The sequence below is a fragment of the Melanerpes formicivorus genome, unplaced genomic scaffold (assembly GCF_026170545.1).
Source record: "Melanerpes formicivorus ecotype bairdi unplaced genomic scaffold, bMelFor1.0.p_v2 SCAF_6, whole genome shotgun sequence".
NCBI lineage: Eukaryota > Metazoa > Chordata > Aves > Piciformes > Picidae > Melanerpes > Melanerpes formicivorus.
The window spans coordinates 34,983,187-35,007,184 of NW_027142358.1; positions in this window are offsets into that span (position 1 = coordinate 34,983,187).

Sequence of the window (23,998 nt, forward strand, 5' to 3'; positions counted from 1 at the left end):
CAAGGGACTAAACTTACCAATCTTCTGCTGAACAGAACAGATGCAGTGTGGCACATTCCTGACTGGCTGCTTAGTGCCACCAGTGAGAGCTGTCTCCTCCAGCTGTACCTGCAGAACAGACTGACAGAAGGTAGCTTCTATCAGGCATTTGAGGAGGACTCAGTGTTTACCTAGTGGGGAAGAGTAAAGGAAAGAACCAAACTGTGAAGCTTACCAGAGGTGATTCAGGTGTGGCTGTTTTGAAGTGCTGATTGAATTCACATTTAATTGTAACAGAAGTTGGGAGTAAGCAGTGCCTGTGCAGCTAGCAGGAGTACTTACTACCTCTAAAGAAGCAAACTTGGCCACAACAGGAGGAGTAACTGGTCATTCCACAGGTGGTGGTGATGGAGGGGAAGCTGGGTTCTGTGTGTGGAAAGCTGACAAACTGTGGAGCTGTCACCAGGCAGGCAGAGTAAAGGAGTTCTACCTGGAGCACTTTGTAGTTTGCCACGAGCTAGATAAGGATTCTTTGATAACAAACTGGATTTGATAGGTTGGAGAAGAATAAAGATCTTCCTAAATTGAATGTGAGCAATGTCCTTGCTCCAGGAGCATCCAGCCTCTCTTCTGGTAGATGTAGACCATCCCCTCTGATTTGAAGTGGCATTTTGGACATTGAGGGGATGTGAGTGGTCTGGGGCAAGGCTTGGACTCCTGCCACTTGGGCAGTGGTGGCACCTTGATATTGTGAGTTGTTCCTGGTAGAAATGAGTTGCCAAATAGGGTCTGGGGCCTAACCATGGGAAGTAAAGGTTTCTGCAAGGTTGACTAGCAAAGAAATGGTAGACAAAATCCTTAGTCTGGGGCACAGCTGTAGGCTGGAACAGAGTTTGTGTTGAGAATGCTGCTGAGCGTTGCAGGATCCCACAGCACGGTGCGTGTGCTGGTTGGAATCCACACAGCTCTGCAGAGCATCTGTTCTTCCATCTCCTCTCAGAGAGTATAATACTACAAAAGACAGGGCTGAGTTCACAAAGAATTTGTTGCTACCTGAAAGCATAAGTGACCTTGCTTCTGGAGAAGAGAGCCGAAGTGAGAGTGGGTCCAAATAACTGATGTGGGAAGGCAGAAATAGTCTGGGAGCAGTGAAGAGGTGGGGATGTGGAGAAAGGGACCTGTGAAAGGGAGAGAGGAGACTCAACAGGGGTAGAAGTGGAGGGTGCAAAGTGAAATGAGAACATGGGGGGAGACAAAGAACTGGGGGAATTGCAAATAGTTTGGTTAGCCAAGTAGGCACAGAGGGGAAATGACGCCGCTCCTGAGACACTTCATTGGTAAGGATCGGGATGGGGGCGGAAATGATGTGCTGAGGTGTGCACAGGGAGCCCAGCATACCTGGCAGGAAGTGGAGCTCGTGGTCTAGTTTGATGTAAATCTGGCAGGAGATTCCTTGTGATGTGTCAGTCTTAGCTAAATGCCTGAAACCCTCTGTAGGAAATGGAGACAGCCAGGCGTAACGGGGCAGAAGTATTAGCTGCTCAGGGCTGCAGCTTGCCCAGGTGCTGGGCACAGATCTCTGCAGCTGGTATATGGATGTTTCTTGTACAAGATGAATCTTCCTCTTTTTAGCTCTCCTGTAGAAATGCAGCTGAAGGCAGAGGTCCCTAAGCCAGCAAAATGGTGGAATGAGAAGCAGCTGAACAAAGAGGAAGTACTGCCTGGTGAGCAGGGAATTGAGATCTAAGCAAGCTCCTTAAGTCAGTGCTTTCTGGAGGGTGTGGAGGGCCATACAGAAAACACAGTCATAGCCATCATTTTAATCGAGTCATCAATCACCAGTGGCTGCTTGCAGGAAAAGAATATCATGGGCTGTCTCTCACAAGAGCCTGGTAAGGCTGTGGTATGAGAAGCCAAGTGGCATCTGTGCCCTGAATGTTACAGAGCATGCTGTTAGGGTGGACTTTCTGCTGGCCAGTGCTGCAAGATACTCAGGCTGTGGTTACTGTATACAGGAGCTCTGCTGCATCTCTGCAGTGTTTTGTGCTGCTGCTGCAATTACAGTAAGTATACATTAAAATAAAAGTGCCCTTTGGATGGATGCTTCCCAAGCAAGAGCAGCCCTGCCCTGAGCTCACCGAGCTGAAATAGGAGTGCTGGACACAAAGCCTAAAGTGATGCTGTTGAGAATGGCCCTTACAAAGCTGTGTAGGTGCTGCTGGTTCTGCCTTGCCTCACTGCCTCACACTTTTGTGCCCAGTGGCTTTTACTGCCTTGGAAATGAAGGCTTTTTGGTAGCTGGAGTGGTGTAGTCCCCAAGCGCAGCAGTCATGCAGCTGGGGTGCCTGTTGAGATAGATGCCCAAGAGCTGGGCGTTTCTGCTGGGGGCTGTTCTTGCAAATGTTGGCCTAAATGACACCTCCACCAGCAGTGATTGGTATTAGTGGTCTGGAGGAGAACCCATTTCTTTTGACTAGCAGACATCTGTTCTGCTGATTACACCATTAGCTGCTTTTATGTTGTTTAGTATAATCATAACCACACCGCTAGTAATTTTTTACTCAATATGCAACTGATCTAACTTGTAGTCCTCCAGCCAGGTGACATTTGCTCTGAAATGTGTCAGGCTCCTTTGTTCACAATAGTGTTTAAGTGATACTTGGTAATACATTTAGATGTGCAGGATTCAGACATGAGAAGTCAAACACAGGACTCGCCCAGATACTCTTGCAACTAATCAGCTGAAGGCACTGCCTGCGAACTCTCTTCATTCCCAGGGCTGCCTGTGTGCTGCTTTCTGACTGTACCATGCATTATCCTACAGCATGAAAAGATGTGCATGTGCTAAAGCATGATGGCAACACAGGGGATATAATAGGTCTTCAGAGTCTCCTGTGATTACCTGCAAAGTGGAAGGGAATAAACTGTTCTCCACGTCCGCGGGGACTGGGAGGAGGCATAATGAGCTTAAATTGCGGCGGGAATTAGCGTGGACATTAGGGAAAACTTTCCAAGTGGAAGGATGGTTAAGCCCAGGAGTAAATTGCCTAGAGAAGCTGCAGGGTCTCCATCTGTGGAGTTTCTCCAGCCCAAGGTAGGTGAGCATCTGCCAGGAATGGTGTGGTGTTAGCTGGTTCCATGTTTGTCAGGCAGTGCTGACTGCACCTGTGGTGGTTCTGCACTCACCTGGCACTGCTGCTGTCACACAAGCCAGTGTTCTTTGTAACAAAGGCAGGGACCCCTAGTGATTTAAAACTTCTAAGTTCTTGGACTTTTATTTCTCTTCATGGCCCACACCACAGTTAAGACAGACTCATTTCAGCTCAGCTTACCCTGTTGCTGTGACCTGGCACACCAGAGCTGGGGAGCTCTACCTGGGAGAGAGCTCTGCACAGCTGTCCCCTGAAACGAGGCCATCACACTCCCGAAGTTCAGTGTGTGTCTCCATTCTGTATGCAGGACTGAACTTGTCTCAGGTCAATAAAGCAGAGCATGTGAGTCTTATTTGCTATGTAAATGTTTTGCTTGCACCACTCTTCAAATAATTGCAGTTTAAGCCTGCAGCTGCCTTCGCTGTCAGCCGGCACTAAGCATCTCCCGTAGCAGTGCAGCCTGAAGCTGTGGTTGTAATCAGTTCCCCACTTACAGAAGCCCACTGTGTTTTGGTAAAAACAGAGCAAGGTAGCATCAAGTGCAGTCATTTATTCACTTCTGCCAGAGAGTTCCTCATCATTTAATTAAGCTAAGCAAGGGTTGCTCTTCCCTGCTTGTGTTTGCTGCAAACCACTGCTGCTCTGCAACAACAACCCTCAACAACGATGGCAATTGCCTCGCTCGCAGCCCTGTGCAGATGCATTGTAAGGAGTGATGCTGGCTTGAGAATTTGCTCCCTCAATAGACAAGGCAGCCAAAGGTTGAGGGGGGAGAAATGCTCTCGTTCCACAGGTGTCCACAAAGGCACAGGATGAGGAAGTGAATTTCCTCGTCAGAGAGCAAAGGCAGGACTTGAGCAGATTCCTTGGGTCCTTGCTCACTTAGCTGGTTTTGGGTTTTGCCTGTGCTCTGGACTCACTGTGGGGAGTTGCTGGAGTTAATCCTTTTGGTTCATCTGATGTGATTTTTGGTCAATCAAAGGAGCAGTGCTTCCATGTGAAGCTAAAAGAGCAAACTCTTCAAGGAGAACTAGGTGCCTCCTCTTCAGTGCCAGTGTTTCTTCCATGCTGGTGCAGTGCACACTGCTGTGTTGGTACACAGTGCTGCTAAGAGGCAGGAGGAGATTCCAGCAGAATACAGAGAGGGGCTTTGCTGACTGCTTTAGTGAGGGGTGGATGTAACAGGGTGACAGCAGAAAGTGCAAGCAGAGTCACAGGTTGTGCTTCTAAAAGTACTAATAAAATGTGCCACCGTGCTGCTGTGGGGCATTATCCAGGCAGAGGAAAAATGTATAATTCAGAACCTGGAGATCAAAGACTGCTAAGAATTGTTAAACAGGGAATTTGTGATGGGCTTTGGAAAGCCAAGGGAAGAGTCACACTCCTGCAGCTGTGCAGCAGGCAGAAGAGCGGAGACATCAAGACTATATAAATGTACACGTTATTCACCGCCTGCCAGGCCCTCAGTTTCTGATGCCTCTTACTGCTGCCTCAGTTTCCTTGGCCCACAGAAGTGTTCTGTGCTGGGCTTTGGATGGTTGCACTGCTGGGTGCTAAGCTGCTGAGAAGCTGCAGGTACACTTTCCCCAGGAGCAGATCTGGGGTATTTCTGAGGGGGAGATGCTTCCCTGCTCTCAGGCCCGTGACAGCACCGAGCCTGTTCCTCGCTATTTGCTTGCTGCTGACAGTACAAACCACCCTCTGCAGTGTCTGCAGGTGTCCACTGCTGAGGCAGGCTGGAAGAAGACAATACAAATATCTCCTGGCTCTGTAAGTCACATGTTTTGAGAGGGTGGCTTTGGCTTGTTCTCTCCCATATGTGTGTTTCATTTGTTGTTGAGGTGATTTGGTTCTTCACAGGAAGGCGTTACGTAGTGGCCTGCAAGCAGAGGGTGACTGGGAGGTGGTTGTGCCTGAGCGGTGAGGTAAGTGCTCTGCTCCTCTCTACTCTGGTACAGGAATTTCTGCTGAGGAGGTTTTGGAGGGAAACATCTGGCTGTTTGTGCAGGAACCTCAATGCTGCAGCATAAATAAAACATCTGGGGAAAATGGCTCTCTCCCCTCCTGCTTAAAGCCTTTGTTGTTAAGGTGATCGCTCTTGGGTTGGGAAAGAAAAGAGCTGCTTAAATCCTTGCATTCTCCCCTTGCTTGTAATAGAGTCGCTGTCATATGCAACCCTCAAGTGCTTTTAATCAAACCCTCAGGGTTTAAATTATTAACCATCTTTTGGGGATCACATTTTTTATCCCTAATTACAGGCACAAGATATATATCATGAAATATGCAGCGTGTAATTGCGATTAAAGCGTGCAGCCTCCCCCAAGATGGCTCTAACGGTTTTACACATCCAGCAGTTAATTAGGCAGATAATGGGCTTAGGAGCGAGGTGTCTGAGCATGGGGTGGGAAGGAAACTTTTGGGATTATATATAGATGTGTACATATTTGTTATATATTCCTGATGGATGTGGACATCGGTGTGGAGGCTGCGAGTGCAAACCAGGGTCATATTTCTTGCCCAGTCTCCTCCTTAGACAGCTGAGAAATGAAGTTCAGAATTAAACTCTTCCACAATCAGAAGGGAACTTTTCCCAGGTAGATTTCTTGGCCCTTCCTTCCTTCCTGGGCACATTATTAAAGGCTGTCTCCTCTGCTTGGCTGCCTGCTTTCATGAGGGATACAGGAATTTGATATCTTTGAGACCTCCTTCTTCTGTCAGAGTCAGCCCTAATTGGTCCATCAGTTCCAAAGTTATTAGAGGGATGAGAGGAGAAGGGGAGAGGCAGGCAGACAATTTCATTGCAGGAGCCTCATTTCCTTAGGAAACTGGAATTAAAAAAGACCAGGTAAGGTTAAGACCCTTCCAATGCCCTTCTCAATTACTCTGTAAGAACAATGGAGTTTTCACTCAGGACTCCATGATGCACAATATCTTCGTCACCCAGCACAGGCCCAAACCTGCTTTGGCAGTTGGTTGGAAGCACCCAAACACAGGAGGAAAAGCGTTTCTGTGGAGAGCAGCTGAGGCTGTGCAGCCTTGGGCAGTGGCAGCATTCACCCACTGCAGGCTGCAGCTCCAGCAGGTAGGCTCAAAAGGACACAGCTCACTCTGGTCCCATGGGTGAGCAAACACTGAGGTTTCAAACACCCCTGGTGCTCCAGGGCTGCGCTCGCCAGGGCTTTGTTCTTGGTGGCACTCAAGGAGCAACTGAAGGTTCAGGTGCTGCTGTTCGGAGAGGCACCTGAGGAGCCTGCTCATGACTTCACAAGCAGCAGCTTTGTGATCATGTCATCTCTTGGGGCAGAGTAAGACCACGGTGCCCATCTCAGCTGCATGGGATCTTTGCACCAGGGCTTGCACAAGACGGGAGGATGTTGGTCAGCACCTCTCTTGGGATTGTTGCAGCAGCAGCAGGAGTTTCCTACAAGCTGCACTGCTCCAAAGGCACTGGGTCCCACCCAGGCTTTTGTTTCAGCACCCAATGGCCTTGCATGCTGCTTGTTAAGCAGTGCCTTCTCCCCTGGGTGGTGGTTATCTTTCTTTCACATTCTGGATGTTTCCAAGTAGTTCTGCTTACCCTCCCTCAGGGTGGCACTGAGGAGTTTAAATGTCATGTTTCATGGAGGCTCAGTTCCAGCTCTCCAACAATTCAAATACACCTCACAAGTGCTGAGACAGTGAATAAAACCTTGACATTTTCACATGCTGCTTTCTGGACTGGCTTCTAAATCACCACCAAGATCCCAAACTACGACAACCCCCCATGCAAACGTTGTTTTGTTCTGTTCTGGTTGCAAACCAAGCCTGTGAGAGCCTCCTGAAACCTTCAAGATCTCAAGAGCAGCAAAATCCTCACTTTTTACCCCCCCCCCCTTTTCCCCCCTGTCCTCTTTTACTCAGCAGAGATGTCCAGATTGAACCCTTTGGGGCTTCACACGATCTCAGCATTTGTTATGCTAACATCTTGCTCTGCTGTGGAGCTGTTTACAGGAAAGGCAAACCCACCCTTGTTTGCCTCCCATCTCTATGGTGAGAGGGAATTCTTTGTGGCGAGAAGGAAATGAGAGCTGATGGTAAGGGGGGGAGCGCGCCCCACTCAGATGATGTGTTAGCTGCATCCCCTTCTTTCTGCCTCTCCCTCTTGGCACTCTTCATGCCTCTAAGGACACTTAATTTAAGCCAAACAGGGATGCTCTCCCTGTTCATCCCCTCCCAGACCTGTTGGTGGGACTCTGCTAGAATGTCACTTCAGTTATTTACTTCCTCCTGGAACCAGAATTCAAACCCTTCTGAGCTCAAGGGAGATGTTTTCCATTTAGTGACTTGTTACAAGGCTTGGAGACAACTCCTCTGCCTAAAAGCAGTGAGAAAAACCTTGTTTCTCCTGGCAGAGGATCAAGCTCTATGTCAAAATGGTGGCAAATGACGCTGTCCAGACCTTATTTGTTAGTGCAGCATCAGAATCACCTTTCCGGGAGATAGGAGATTGCTGCCATGGGGTTGATGTCATTTGCATGCGATGCAGCAGCGTGGCCCTGGCTCATTCCCTGAGCAACTCTGCTGTTAGAGGAAGCCAACTGCATGGAAGGCATCCTCATGGCTGTTGTTAATTCCCTGAGTAACTGCTGTTAGGAGCAGCCAACTGCATGGAAGGCATCCTCATGGCTGTTGTTAATTCCCTGAGTAACTGCTGTTAGGAGAAGCCAACTGCATGGAAGGCATCCTCATGATCATTGCCAATTCCCTGAGTAACTCTCTGCTGTTAGGAGTAGCCAACTGCATGGAAGGCATCCTCATGGCCATTGTTAATTCCCTGAGTAACTCTGCTGTTAGGGGAAGCCAACTGCATGGAAGGCATCCTCATGGCCATTGTCAATTCCCTGAGTAACTCTGCTGTTAGGAGCAGCCAGCTGCATGGAAGGCATCCTCATGGTCATTGTCAATTCCCTGAGCAACTCTGCTGCTAGAGGAAGCCAACTGCATGGAAGGCATCCTCATGGTCATTGTCAATTCCCTGAGTAACTCTCTGCTGTTAGGAGTAGCCAACTGCATGGAAGGCATCCTCATGGTCATTGTTAATTCCCTGAGTAACTCTGCTGTTAGGGGAAGCCAACTGCATGGAAGGCATCCTCATGGCCATTGTCAATTCCCTGAGTAACTCTGCTGTTAGGAGTAGCCAACTGCATGGAAGGCATCCTCATGGCCATTGTCAATTCCCTGAGTAACTCTCTGCTGTTAGGAGCAGCCAACTGCATGCAAGGCATCCTCATGGCCATTGTCAATTCCCTGAGCAACTCTGCTGTTAGGAGCAGCCAGCTGCATGGAAGGCATCCTCATGGTCATTGTCAATTCCCTGAGTAACTCTGCTGTTAGGGGAAGCCAACTGCATGGAAGGCATCCTCATGGTCATTGTTAATTCCAAGTAACTCTCTGCTGTTGGGAGCAGCCAACTGCATGGAAGACATCCTCATGGCCGTTGTCAATTCCCTGAGTAACTGCTGTTAGAAGCCAACTGCATGGCAGGACAGCAAGGATCTAGCAGCAGGTATGGGTTTGTTTTTCTTTCAGGCTGGCTTCTAATGCAGCAGCCTTTCATCCCCCTCTGTAAGAGTTACCTTTAACCCAGAATCTTCCCCCCATTATCTATAATGTATAATTATAAAGACATTGTAGTCTTGAGTAAGTACAATTAAAAAGGGTAATTCGTTTCCCTCCCTCTCCCCCTGCCGTCCTCCCCCCACGTCCTCAGGTTTAATTTTCATGATTATGTTAGATTATGAGTCATTTTAAATCATGGTATCCAGTAGAGACTGCTCCTACTCTGCAGCTCTTTTCAACAGTTGTTTATGGTAGTTTCAGCCTCTTTCTGCCTCTCTGAGGCTCTTTATTTTTAAAGCAAGGCAGACAAGGCCTAAAATTATTCCATTAAAGAGGTGCAATTTTTGTAATGGGACTTAGAGTGCTCTGCAGAAGTGCAGGCAAGTTTCTTCAATATCCTGAGCATTATTCGCTCATTTAGTTAAATGATGTTTCTAATTCCCTGGTAATTACATGTAATGAGGCACTCTTTCTCTTCTTGATGAGACTTTAGCTTAATAGGAGATGTCGGGGTTTTTTTTCCCCTCTTTTTTCTTTCTCTTTCCTCTCTTGGTTTTTTTTTTTGAGGGATAATTACCCTTCCCAGGCAGAGCAGGGGGTTTGTTGTGCAGAATCTATAGCAAATTATTTTATTTCCTGCCATCTTGACTGCCAGTAAATTATAAAATTAAGTTTCAGTGGAGCATTAGCACCGTTTTGGAAAGGCTTGAGGCTTTGGCTCCCCACCCCCACCCCCCTTTTATTCCTTGTCCATGTTTTGATGTCCTTTGGGACTGAATAGATGTTGTTCTGCCAGCTCCCAGTAGTAGATGGTATTGAAGCAGCAACATGGGTTTAATGTTGTGGGTTTCCACCCCCCCTCCCTGGATAACATCCAGTGCAGAATTGTTTTGTTAGTTGTTACTATCACAGTATCAGTCAGGGTTGGAAGGGACCACAAGGAGCATCCAGTTCCAACCCCCCTGCCATGGGCAGGGACACCCCACACTAGATGAGGCTGGACAGAGCCTCAGCCAGCCTGGGCTTAAACACCTCCAGGGACAGGGCCCCAACCACCTCCCTGCACAACCCATTCCAGGGCTTCACCACTCTCATGGGGAAGAACTTCCTCCTCACCTCCAGCCTGAATCTCCCCACCTCCAGCTTCATTCCATTCCCCCTAGTCCTATCACTGCCTGAGATCCTGAGCAGTCCCTCCCCAGCCTTCCTGTAGCCCCCTTCAGATCCTGGAAGGCCACAATGAGGTCACCTGGGAACCTTCAGCCTTGTTCTTTACATCACAGCCATCAGCTTCATGAAGTTTAGCACCACTTCCCCACCACTCTGGTGACTAATTACATTTGGTTTTAGGCTTGTTGTAATATTAAATGCTGGGGGTGAGGGGTGGGTTTTCTGGGGTGTGTGTAGAGTTTCTCTTGAATTGTGGCTCGCTGCTCTTCCTTAAATGTGTCACAGGGGAATAATATTTCGGGGTGTTGGACTGTGTGAAGAGCTGTGGGGTACATAAAGTTAATAATGATGATGCTGATAATGCAGCATTTAACTCCAGTGAAAATAAACCCAACAGTCATTTTAATTACTCTGCATTTCCTGCCTTTTGTCAGTGTCCTCCTCTGCTGTGGCTCTGATAAGGTGATTCTTGTCTGCTCCTTTGTTCTTTAAACTCCAAAGGCTGTGAGAGTTATGAATGGGATAGCATCTGAGAATACAATTGCTGAGGGTGAGCTCTGCGCTGGGAGCTGAATTGCCATTTAAAGGAGCATTTGCTTGCCTAATTCTTGCAGAAGATCTGGGGGTGGGTTTTCCTCACCTACTAGCCAAAAGCAAGGTTTGATTTTAGTCTAAATGAGGAAGCCTCCCTCCCAGGCTCCCCTGTTTCCAGCTGTTGCAGTACTGTCAAATAGCAGCTCTTGGTGCAAGGCACTTCTCTGAGGGGTGAGGGCTGTTCATCACAGCCTCCCTGATAAGAGATTTTCTTCCCCTGCTGTGGCTTGAGATGTGACTTCCAGCTCGTGATGCCTGGCACTGAGCAGAACCTGGGTTCTGGGGGTGGCTGGTTTGCAGGTGGGCTTTAGGCAAGTGGCTCTACCTTCTGCAGCTCAGTCTCCATCAGCAGTGGTGTTACTGGCAGCCACCTCCTCTCCAAAGCCCTGTGAAAGCTGCAGCCTGAGATTGCTGCCCAGCAGCCAGCCCCAGCATCACTGCAACTCCCCAGCACCTTTGCAACATACTGCTCTTGGCTGTGTGCGCAGGGCACAGCTGCTCTGTGCGCTCACCTTGCAGGAGGAAGGCAAATGAAATGAGAGAGTTGGTGGGTGGTGGAAACCCTGATCACCTAATGGGGTGGGGGCTGGGAAGGAGAGCAGAAAGGGTGCCGCTGCCTGCCAAGGTCTTGTGTCTTCTCACCTTGCCCTCTCTCTTTGGGAGAGATTTTCCACTGCTTATCCTGGCCACAGCAAGAGCATCTTGGTAAGAGGCAGCCATGGAAGAACCTTTTTTGACCTGAAGACAGATGTTCATGAGTGTGAGCACACTGCATGGGTGCTCCTTGAAGCTACTGACACACCACCTCCCTCCCTCAAGACATCTTCATTTCCAGGGTTTTGTAGGGGCAGCACCAGAATCCATCGGGACTGAAGGATGAAGCCTTGAAAAGGAGGTACCAGAAGTGTGCCTTTCCTGCCTGAGAAGCCATGGTGCTGCAAAGTCCTGACTAAAAAGGTGCATCTTCATGGTGAAGCCCGAGATCTTCATGGTGAAGCCCGAGATCTGGAGAGGCTGAAGTGCCACCCGCAGTCGCACATAAATGCCATAAGCAACTTGCTGATCCCAAACACTGTGACCCCCATTCCATAGAAAGAAGCTGGAAAAATATGACTACATCTCACTCTTGATTTCATCTTAAGCAATTTGACACCAATCAAGTGACTGCAGAGGCAAAGGCATGGAGGTTTATTTCCCAGCCCCCAGGATTGCTGTCGAATTGCAGTTTTCAGAATCGAAGGAGCTGTTCAGGCAGCTCTGCTCCATTTTCCTCCCACTTCTTGCCCTCAAACTTCCAGCAATGTGTCTCTCAATTTTGCAGTGCACTGCTCTACCATGTGTGGGGAAATTAAAGAAGCTCCTGACCAAATTCTTTCCCACACAGTGGTAAAATCTCCTTTTCCTGCCTGCAACTTGGTGTGCAAATCGAGAGGGAGCCTGCATCAAAGAACAGGGAATGAGTGAAATCTGAGCCTTAAGACAGTACCCAGGTGAGGTTGAGAAGTGAGAGAAACGAGTTTGGTACATCCATGCACCCTGGGGCATGAGCCCTCTGCCTTAGTCAGGCCTCAGCTGGAGCACTGGGGCCATTTCTAGGCTCCCCAGTTCAAGAGAGAGGGAGCAGGAGGAGTCCAAGGGAGGGCCTCCGAAGATCATGAGTGAACTGGAGCATCCCTCTGGCAAGGGAAGGCTGAGAGCCCTGGGGCTGTTTAGCCTGGAGAAGAGCAGGCTGAGAGGGGAGCTCAATGTTCATCAACATCTAAAGGGCAAGAATCAGGAGGAGGGAGTCAGAGTCTTTTCAGTGGTGCCCAGTGATAAGACAAGGGGCAAAGAGAACAAACTAGAGCAGAGGAGGTTCCGTGTGAACCTGAGGAGAAACTTCTTTGCTGTGAGGGTGCTGGAGCCCTGGAGCAGGCTGCCTGGACATTGGGACCCTGAGCAACCTGCTCTGGATGACCTTGCTTTAGCAGGGGGGTTGGCCTGGGTGATCTCCAGAGGTCCCTTCCAAACTTTGTGATTCTGTGTTCCATGATTTAAAGCTGTCTGTCTCTGACTGGCTACCACCATTCTGCTGCAACTCAGAGCAAATTCTTGGCCCTGTTAACACAGGGAACTTGCTGCCAGCTGGTTGTACTTTATCAGTGTGAAAACCTTTCCTCAGTATTATGGGAGAGGCAGGGCCTGTGTCCATCAAATGCTCATGGCAGGTAATCACATCAGACAACTACCTGCTCCTAACACAGAGGTTCCATGAGACACTGTAGAAATACAAACTCAGCCTTCACAGGTGTTGGCCACCTGCAGCTGCAGCAACAGTCTGGGACATCCCCGTGGAGATCTGTGCTCTGTTACCAAGGGAGCTATGGGAACCCAACACGGGAGCACCTACCTACTCCAAAGAGCTTACACTCCAAGCAGCTGCTACTGGCAGTGGGAGTTACTCTCATTCTTACCAGTCAGCCTCAGAATTAATGTCCTGAGGAAGTGCCTTCTCTGGTCTTAATGAACTTGTGTTAAGTGGTATTAATGAGGGCTGCAGCCACCCTCTCAGCTGCTGCCATGCTTTGGGAGCTACTTGAATCTCTCGGGTGCTTCAGTTTCTCTAAAGCTTCTCTAAGTTTCTGAAAGCCAAAGCTCCTTCGCAGACCTGAGCCAGTCAACTCTTCCCTCATCTTTAAAACCAACTGTAATGTTCTTCTCGTGTCTTCCAGCTGGCACACTCAGGTAATAACTTCAAAGCCTGCCTAATATATGCAATTTTCTCTTAGAACAACAACAACAGAAAGCTTCTAGTGGCGAGAGTGGCTGTCTCAGCTGGGGTGACCCACGCTCGGCCGTGAACTCTGCTGGAAGTAATTCCAGCTCCTTTCTAGGACGCTGGCAGGAGCGTTGGGGTGCAGAGCTGTTTGGAGACAGCAGCTATGATGCAGGAGATAATGATCAGCACAATGCCTGGTTCACTCTCCTAGTGAAGTTAGGTAAAAACCCAGAGTCTGCAGGCTCTCCCTGTGTTGCCTGCTGTGTTTTGGGCTGTTGATCCTGGAGCAAGAGTACCTGTTGGACAGGTTTCTCCTGAGCATGTCACCAGGTCATTCCCTTGAACAGCTTCCTTAGGTGGCTATATCTCACTTGGGTGGGCTTGGTCTGTTGCTGACAGAGGAGGCAGTACCCAAACACAGCTAAGCCAGGGGCATCCCTGTCCCACAAGAGGTGGGTCTGGAGTTCCAAGCATTTGGGACAATCCATCCTTTTCTGGGAACAGGGAACTCCCAGGCACATGACATCAGTGCCCTCCTGGAGGCAGCTGGCAGTGGCCTGAGAGCAAAGGCCAGGGTGCCCCCTGGCAAAGCAGCCATCAGCTGTGCTGTCTGTGGTCACTGTCTGCAAGCCCAGGCTGGCTGCTGCCCACCTGCATCCCACATCCCAGCTGCAGGAGGGCCGGCACTGGGGTGAGCGGCGTGCGGGCTGCCGCAGCCCCTGGGCTCTTTAAAGAGCTCCACAGCCTCTGTAAGCAAAAGAGAGGGATGAAGATCCCAAAACAGCAGGCTTTCCTGTCCATGAAATAATTATCCCTTCCTCTTCTGAAGCATGACAGGATTTGGCCTGAGCAAATGATGAGCATCCCGAGGGGAGAGCACAGCCCAAGGATATGGTTTTGGCAGACTCCTGCAGAGCTCTAGGCCCCGGGGACACGGCCAGGTTCGCTACGGAAGCGCTGAGCAGATAGCTCTGCACCAGAAGCCAAATCCAGAGAATTTGGAAGTTCTGCCTTTGTCTTTGCAGCGTTCTCTGCTGCCAGTAGAAGTCTGCAGGATTACAGCACAGGGATTACAGCAGTGTGGTTGCGTGGCTGGCTGCAGATGAAAGCATCAATCTCGGCAAGCGCAGGGCAGCAGGGTCTGGGGGTGTGAGCAACCGCAGCAAGACGGAGTCAAGGTGAGTTAAGCTGATGCAGGAGGCTGGGCTTATCACCACCTGCTTTGCTTTTTTCCAGTACTGCTTTTCCTGAGGGATTTTCTCAGGATTATTAATTTTCATCTTCATCTTGCTCTCCCTTTTTAGTTTGCTCTAGGGATTCCTCTATCTGATGAAGAAAAACCAAGAGTTTTGAAGTGGAGAGCAGGAAACCCAGTCTGAGTAATTGCTCATCTTATCCTTTGTAGATAATACTGTTTGGGGAATCCTTAGTATCACCCCCTGACAAATCATGGCTATTTGTGCTTTATCCCAGGGCTTACATGTTGAGAGATGTTACCAAACCAAGCTTGTCTTGCTGCTGTGGAAGCTTTCAGATACACAAGACAAGCAGCTATGAGCCTTGTGCTGCTGGAGAGCTACTCGCTGACCTGGTGTGGAAATGCTGATGAAGAGATTGAAACTTCATGGTTTTGCTTTCTGGCTGCAGCTGGACAGACTGCCAGGCTGGTTGCTCTGCATGCCCACCAGATGTGAGACTAGGAGCCCCTGTCTGGAGCAGGCTCCACCCTCCAGGACAGTATAGAGAGGTAGCAGCACTGCTCAAGGTTGAGCCTTTCTGCCTGGCCTTAGCCTGGAAGGTCGCAGGTTGGGATCAGGCTTGGGAAAAGCCCAGTAGTTGTGTAAGGCACGAGGAGGGTGGGCTTTGTAGTATGTGCTCCAACAGCCTCAGGAGGCTAATGGGTACAAGGTACTGCTGGGAAGATTCAGATCAGGCACAAGATGAAAATGTTCTGCAACAAGGGCAATGATTTGTTGAAATAATCTCCTGAGGGAAGTGGTGGAGTCTGCAGCATTGGACACTTGTGATTTAGCTGAACAGGATGCTGGGCTGTCTTGTCTAGGCTGTTCTTGGCCAAGAAAAGTTGGACCAGATGATCCTTGAGGTCTCTTCCAAGCTGGTACTGTATGATTCTACATGGCAGGAGTTGTAGAATTGAGATCACTGAGTCCAGCCATAACCTGACACTTCCCTGCAGGCAGCTATAGAATCATTAAATCACTTGGCTGGGAAAGACCTTAAGACCATCAAGTCAGTTTGGGGAAACCTGTCTACCAGAAGTGGACTAACTCTAAAACCCCTTTGACAAGGGCTCATGTGGAGCCACCAGACTAAATTCCCTCTTTCTTTATCAGAGCAGCTCTAAGGCAGTGGTCTGATAGGCAAAAATGCAACAGACCCACAGCCCTGTGAGGGAGTCAGAGGGAAGCATTCGCTGACATTTGTCTGTTAGCCCCAGACAGCAGCCCTGTCCTGCTGGGATGTGGCTCTGTCGTGTGCAGAGGAGGCTGCTCGGCTCAGGCTGTTACACATGCCTTTATCCACTGCCCTTTTAAACAAACAGGGATATATTTAGTGCAATAATTACACTTATTTGATTACCTTTCCTTTAGCCTGAAGTAGAAGGCGCCTGACAGATGTGAATACCTCCGAGAGCAATCCTCTGCAATAAACTAACATTATTTATTGCAAGATGCAGTTTATTAATAGGGATTGGCAGTAATGAATTCACCAAAGTTGATGTTGCTAATAGTTGCCTGTAATCCATGCAATATTTATGAGAGAAAACTGTGTATGCAAAGGTCATTTAGCTAATTAGTTAATAAATACCACCGGGGCTCCAGTGACTCTCTCCAATTCTGTGCACTTCAGGTTTTCCTCCAGTTCTGAGTGGTTTCAGCTTTTCCTTTGTCACACAGTTTCTGCACCACCTTTTCTCTGCATGCTGAGTGGACACTTTTCCTTTGTACCTGCTGTGGAAGTGACCATTTCCAGCTCTTGTTCTGAGCCAGCTTCTGTACTGCTTCCTTTGCTAGTTCATTTTGTCCTCTCTCCTCCTTCCTAGTGCAAGATCCTAACTTACTGCTCTCTACAACTACCTGAAGGGAGGTTGTAGACAGGTGGATGTTGGCCTCTTCTCCCAGGCAGCCAGCATCAGAACAAGAGGACACAGTCTCAGGCTGTGCCAGGGGAGGTTTAGGCTGGAGGTTAGGAAGTTTTACACAGAGAGAGTGATTGCCCATTGGAATGGGCTGCCTGGGGAGGTGGTGGAGTCACCATCCCTGGAGGTGTTCAGGAGGAGACTTGATGGGGTGCTTGGTGCCATGGGTTAGTTGATTAGGTGGTGTTGGATGATAGGTTGGACATGATGATCTTGAAGGCCTCTTCCAACCTGGTCTGGTCTATTCCATTCCATTCCAACTAGAGATAGCACCAGCTCACTCCAATTTAGGTTACCAGTGAGCAGCGGTGTCTGCCAGTTGAAGAATATATGAATAGATCTCAGTCTTTTAAACCTGATGCCACTGACTTTTCCTTGCAGTCAGATCACCATCCTCCACATCAATGGCTGACATCTGAACTGGAAAAGTCTGGGCATCATTTCTGCTCCCAATGAATTCAAGGACAAAAGCAACCACTGACCCTGTGAGGGGCAAGGTCAGAGCCTGGGCTCGTGCCTTTAGCAGCGACGTTGCCCTGGGTTGTGGCAGCCTTTGCCGTGGGCTAAGCTGGTGACAGCTTTGAGCAAGGTGTAGAATGAGGGTATGCTGCCAATAGGCTGTGGAGAGCTTCACCCTTTTCTGAGTGAAGTCTGATGACCTCTGTTTGGTCAGCACTGATCTTTCAGAGGTGTTCAGATGACATCTGAAGCACTAAGAGCCAGGGAATCCACCACATCTTCTTGTCTTGTGCTCCAGCAGCCAGCCAGGCTCACTCTTGAAATGTGAGTGGATCTGGCTTCAGTTTCTTGCTGTAAGTCAAGCACAAATGATTTGGCTTGGTGAAGGGCTTGCTGTGTGAGATTCCTCGTTGTCTCCTGAAGAAGGGCAGACTTGGTGATCTAATAACAATGGTTCCCATGAGTCTGAGAGCCACCTTTGCACTTTCCTCATTCTGGGATTGCTTTAAGCTCAGTTATAAAACAACCTTCAGCACTCAGCCTTCTGGCAGGGAGGAGAATTGCCTAAGGACTCCAGGGATGAGGAGGTGAAAGGAATGTTGCACTCCCTGCCTTAAACCCAAGTGTGAGGAGCGGTGACCAGGGGCTGATGTCACTTCTCGGTGCAGCTCTGTAGGTGGGTGAAGTGGCTCTGGTGCAGCTGAGCAGGGAGGTGGACACAGGGCTGCCCTAAATCAGGGAGTGCTTGGCCTCTCTTCATAAGGTTTCTTGTTCTCTGGCTTGCTGCTGCTATATTGACCAGAAACAGACTGCACTTAGGCAACTGTTGCCATGAGGTCCTTAACAGCAATCCTGTGTCTGCAACCACAGCTCCTCTTGTTTTGTGAATAGGAGACCGCTGGCTGAGGAGGAAACCTTGGTCTTCAGGGCTTGTTTCTCACATGTATCATTCACAGCAGCAAACTGTGCCTAGGAGCTCCCTTTTAGTACAAGGATGGTCCACATGGGACAGTGTAGATGAGGAGGATGAGGATGATGCCTTTCATGGCTGTCTACCCACTGGTGCTCCAAACACAGACAGATGAAACTTGTAAGTGATGTCTGTGACCTGTAATCTGCATTATGGATCCATGGCTGGTGTGAGCCTGAAGGGCCTCACCAGTGTCTCATGCCTTATCCACTTTGTGTGCACTAACTCTATCAAACAAGTCTTCTCTAAGGAACAATTTTATTATCTGTTAAGATCTGATGGAGCAGATTTCCTTACATGAGACAACAAAATGTATCTGGGTAGGCTGCATAGCCCTGAATGGCTAATGAGCACCAATGGAAGCTGCTCTGGCTGATGATCATTTGTCTTGTGCTTAATAGCTGCTTGCTTTTTTAAGCACAAATCCTGCCCCATTAAAGCTGAGGATGCTCAGCCTTAGTTCCACAGGGCAGCACAGATCTTTGTGTTTTCTGCCAGTGGGGCAAGGGTAGATTCAGCCTAGGTAGAAGGTAGACATTGTTTACACTGAGGGTCCTGAGACCCTGGCCCTTGTTGCCCAGGGAGGTGGGAGATGCCCCATGCCTGGAAACATTCCAGGTCAGGTTGGATGGGGCTCTGAGCAGTTTGCTCTAGTTGCAGATGTCACTGACTTGCAGGGGGGTTTGACCAGATGAGCTTTAAAAGTCCCTTCCACCCCACCCTGTGGCTCCATGTGCTCTGCAGCAGCCACTCCTTTCTGTGCAAACATCTCTGTGCCAGTTTGCAGGAGGCAGTGGGGGGGTAAGGTGCCTGGTGCTCTGAGCTTGTGTGGATGGGATTGGCTTGCAAGGCTTTCCCTTCAACTGGTTCCCTTGGAGAAGTAAATGTTGTGGAGGAAGAGCTGGTACCTGAGAGCAGCTTTGCACCTTCCCATGAGTCGGTGTGGGAACACCCATGGGCACCCCACGATCCAGCCCCCTTTGGTGCCCTGCCAGGGACATGGGTGAGGGAGCAGCAGTGGTGCTTGCAGAGGGGCCCACAGCGTTGTGTCCTTCACTGTTCAGCCTCAGTTGAGCAGAGATAGACAACTACCTGCTGTCTGTGTTACCTTACCACTCAGTCAGCTCACATTCCCTGCAGACCACAGGTACCAAATAGATCTTGGAAGAAAGAAGTCTCTGTGCAGTCCTTGCTGAATAGAGACACACTGCCTGCAGATGGGAAAGGCAGAGGGCAAAATGATGCTGCTGATATCTGGGATCTGGATGATGCTGCCTGGGAAGAACTTGATGGAAGAGCTCAAAATGAGACTTGCAGATGGAAATGACATCTCCTAACATCAGGGATTCATTACTTTGGCTTTGCTCTAATTCTAACAAAATGAATTTTGGGGTTTTTTTGGTGAGCTCCCCAGAGCTTCAAGGTGATGTTCCTCTGAGACAATACTGGACAGAGAAGCAGAGAGAGAAAAGAGTAACAGACAAGAAAGGAAGGAGAGTTCAAAGCCATTCCTGCCTTTTGGTGTCACCCTTTTTGTTTGTCCAGGCTCTGATGAGGGGGAAGCTTCTCAGGCTCTGCTGGCTGGCATTGTTCACAGCCCTCCTTCAGCTGATGAAATGTACCCCAGAGAGAGAGAGAGACCTGGCCTGAGCAGGCCCAGGCACTTGGCAGTGCCATTGCTTTGCATGCCAACGTGCCAGCATACACAGAGCAACACCCTGAGCACCTCACAGTTGCTTTCTTTCACATGGCCAAGCCTGAATGTGTAACTAATGCCAGAACAACGAAATGGCCCTCACAAGGTGTGGGTTAGAAAGGAGTGGCTGCATTTAGGAGTGAGGAAGGAGCTCTTCACCCAGTGGTGCCTGCTGAGGTGGCCCTGTCCTTGGCTGGTGGCAGTCTGTGTGCCATTCTGTGTGCTGCTGGGAAGGATGAGCTAGAGCCACATCAGCCCCTTAGTGCTGCCCCAGTAAAGCCATCTGAGCTCATTAGCAAATGACAAGATTTGGTCTTGCATTATTATATGACATAACTGAATAGGGAAACAATTTGCTGAGATGATTTGAATTGCCTGCCTTGGAAACTAAAGATGAAAAGGCTCTTGTTCCCTTCAGCTAACAAACAGACTCTCAGGAAGGAAAAGCTTCAGCAGCAAGCAGAGAGACAGCCAAACAAGGTAAGGGGGATATGCAGGCGGGGGCTGTCCTGCAGGATCTGTGCAGATCCTTCCTGCCTCTTCCTGCTCTGTAAACCATTTCAGCCTTTCCTTAGCTGCAAACAGTCCTCCTGAGGGGCAATTGCCTTCTGAAGGGAGGAAAAAGCCAACAGCCCCCAAGAAGGAGCAATTTTGAATTGCCTTGAATCAGCTTCCTCACAGGAACTGGTTCTGATAGAACAATTTGAAGCTCCCTGTCTCCCTACCTTTCATCGACATCATTTTCCAGGAGGGGCAACAGGACCAAATGAAATGGTTCTGCTGCAGACAGCCTGGCTGATTGCCCTGCCACTCTTGCCCATTTCCAAGATGTTCTCCAGCAGCTCAGAGCCAAGATGGGAGGAAAGCTCCTGCATGGCCCCCCCCAGATGCACACCAAACCTCCTTCAAGTTTATTCAGTTAGGAGCTGCACAGGGCTCAGCTGTCACACACCCCGTGCCCATCTTGGCTTGAGTGTATCAGAACCTGCCCAGGCATTTTTAACCCTCCCCCTTTTCTCTTTGGTTGAAGCCAAAGCAAGGGCTTGAAAGAAAGCAAATCATCATGTGAAGATCTGTGTGAGCTAATCTAATCCAAAGGTTGCTTGTGGAAAGCAGTGTGAGGAAGCACGACCTGGCTCTGCTGTGCTCATGCCAAGGCAGGAGCCAAAGGCTTAGTTGTCTTTTGCCTCTGGTGTTCCTTATGCCTTCTCCTCTTCTCTGAAACCCTCCTGTCTGCAGAAAGTGTGATGGCTTTGACTGAGATGCAGCTGTTGGGACTGAATAGAAGCAGCCAGCGTGGTGGAAGAGAAAGGGACAGGCAAATGGGATGTGCTGCAGCCAGCAAAGGGGCTTGGAGAACCTGATTGCTGTATAACAAAAGAAGCCTCTGGGATGTATTTTACTTACTGGTGGAAGGGAGAGAGCTGTGGTCTTGGGACACGTTTCTAAGGCCTGCAATGCACAATCATGGCCCTTGGATTGTGTCCAAGCGCTGCTCAGCCTCCCTGTGGCTCAAGAAGCCTTAAATCAAGATGGGTGTCACTTTGCATCTCATTGCCAATGCACTACCTGCAGCGTGGGTTTGCATGTAGCATTCTTTTTCAAGCAGAAACTTCTGCCTTGAGGGAGGTTTGAGCTAGCTGGGAAGAAAGAAAGGAAAACCTTAAAGCCTTTTTGTGTGTGTGTGTGTGTCCCCACCTGCAAGTCACTCCTCGTGTAACCAGCTATGATTCACCAGAACCTCTTCTTTGAGAGCTTCATGTTGTGTTCAGGGGACCTAAGTCAGCACTCCTGATCCTGCCTCTGTGCTGAGGACATAAACAAGGAGAGCAGAGGAGCTGTGTCTCCAGGCTGGAGTGATTCCCCACTGCTGTAAGTGGGTTAGTGAGCTATTACTGCCTCTTGGCTCCTGTGTCCGCTCCCCAGCTCCTGGAATTACTCCAGCTCGCTGGCTGCAGCCTGCTGCTCGCTAGGTGCTCCTGCTCCAGACTTGATTCTTCCTATTGATGGCTTAGAAAGTCACCAAGCACTGGCTGAAATCCTTCCAGCTAGATCTAGAGAGACAATCTAAGTACTGGGAAGGGAGTATTTTGTTATTTCTATGTTGGGACCTAACTTTGTAGCTGCTGTAGTAACTATTCCTGTGTACAGTATCAGTATATGTGAGTATTACTATATGTACATAACCAGGAGAGAGGCAAACAGGAAAGGCTGCCCATTGCTGCCTCAACAGCAGACTAACATGGAGAGAATGCAAGTTAATATAGCATTAACTCCTCAGAGAAGCAATGCACTTTGACAAAAGAATTCATGGTCTGTGAGAGGAAAGGCAACGCAGTGTGAAGAGGAAGTCTTCACCATCTACTGCCCTGTGCAGAGAGAGACCTTAACTTTGACCAGGGTATCTGCAGAGAGAAGTGGAAGGCTGCTCACATCTGCTCTGGAAGTACAAGTGAGGCAAGGTGTGAGTGTGACAGCAGGGGTTTGAGCTATCAGGTGCCCAGGCAGGGGCTAATTGCCAGCAGCATGTTCTCTATCAGTGGCTTTTGCATAAGCATAAGCAGAGGTTGAGGCCCATTCCTGGTATTGGGCTTGCACCCAGTCACAGAATGATTGACTTTAGAAGAGACTTCAAGAGACTGTGTGGTCCAGACCTTGCTGAAAGCAGAGGTACATCCTCAGGTGGGCTCTGCTCTCTCTGGAATGCTCTGTGTGCTACTAGATCAGAATGAAGGCACTTCTACAGAGCCAGGCATCTGGCCTGGGACAGTGCTGTGAGACTTCCTCCTTTGGAAAAGGAAAACTCATTATTGCAGCCGAGAAAGGGAAGAGAACTATGGCTGCTGCCACGTTTTGGGTCTGGATTCTGGCTTCAAGTGTCCAGAGGTAAGTGTCTGTGCCTGTCTCTGTGCCTGTGTTTGTGGCATGTGAAAGCAGAGTCTAGTTTGAACTGGGTGGGTATTCAGCTGCCCAGAAGGATTTTGGTGCTGACTGAGCTGTTGGTCACTGGAAGGTGGGACCAAGCAAACCAGCTGCAGTGCCAGCACAGGAGTGTGAGTGGCTAATGTGTGCTCTTACCAGGGCAGTGCAAAGCAGCATCTTTCCTTTCCATTTCCACTTCTTCAGAAGTGACTGGAGGCTGGAAGGGCAGGCCTGACCCTGCTGCCAGCCTCAACCACCTCCATCTGTGGTGCTAGACAGCAAGCTGGGCTGGTGTGTGTGTGTGTGTGTGTGTAAATATGGTCCCAGTACACTCACCCTGCTCCACTCCTGCACAGACACTTGGTCTGGGGTCTGCAGCAGCCCAGCAGAGTTTTGCTCTCTGTGAGGATCCAGCCCCTCATCTCTGTGGGTGGTGTTTGCTGTCTTGTGTCTGCCCCCTGCTCACAGCACTGATCTTCACGAGCAGGGTGAAATTGAAAAGAGGCTGATGGAAGCAGGCAGTAAGGAAAAGTTTTCTCTAGGACTAGGAACCCTAGAAGGTGTTAACCAGATTTAATCCTTGCCTAGTTTTGCTTGGCCACCCTTTGCAGAGTGCTGCTGTTGGTTTTGGCCTGAGAATAGAGTGATGCTATTTTAGCCGGTGCTCCTGAGGGCCATCCTGGGCAGCGGTGTTTCGAGGGATGGTTGAGAGAAAGCTGCTTCCAAAAGACAAAAGCTCTGGCACACAGCAGAGGAGAGGCTTCTCTAAAGCCCTTTCCCTTCCACCCATTTGTAACCATTACTTTGATGTCATGTTCTGTGGTGGGGATGTTTTTGCCCTTTGCATCCCACTGCAGCAGGGTGAGGGCTGTGAGAGGCAGGCTGGTGCCTCTGCAGCAGGGTGAGGGCTGAGAGAGGCAGGCTGGTGCCTCTGCAGCAGGGTGAGGGCTGTGAGAGGCAGGCTGGTGCCTCTGCAGCAGGGTGAGGGCTGTGAGGGGCAGGCTGGTGCCTCTGCAGCAGGGTGAGGGCTGTGAGGGGCAGGCTGGTGCCACTGCAGCAGGGTGAGGGCTGTGAGGGGCAGGCTGGTGCCACTGCAGCAGGGTGAGGGCTGTGAGAGGCAGGCTGGTGCCACTGCAGCAGGGTGAGGGCTGTGAGGGGCAGGCTGGTGCCACTGCAGCAGGGTGAGGGCTGTGAGGGGCAGGCTGGTGCCACTGCAGCAGGGTGAGGGCTGTGAGAGGCAGGCTGGTGCCACTGCAGCAGGGTGAGGGCTGTGAGAGGCAGGCTGGTGCCTCTGCAGCAGGGTGAGGGCTGTGAGAGGCAGGCTGGTGCCTCTGCAGCAGGGTGAGGGCTGTGAGAGGCAGGCTGGTGCCACTGCAGCAGGGTGAGGGCTGTGAGAGGCAGGCTGGTGCCTCTGCAGCAGGGTGAGGGCTGTGAGGGGCAGGCTGGTGCCACTGCAGCAGGGTGAGGGCTGTGAGGGGCAGGCTGGTGCCTCTGCAGCAGGGTGAGGGCTGTGAGGGGCAGGCTGGTGCCACTGCAGCAG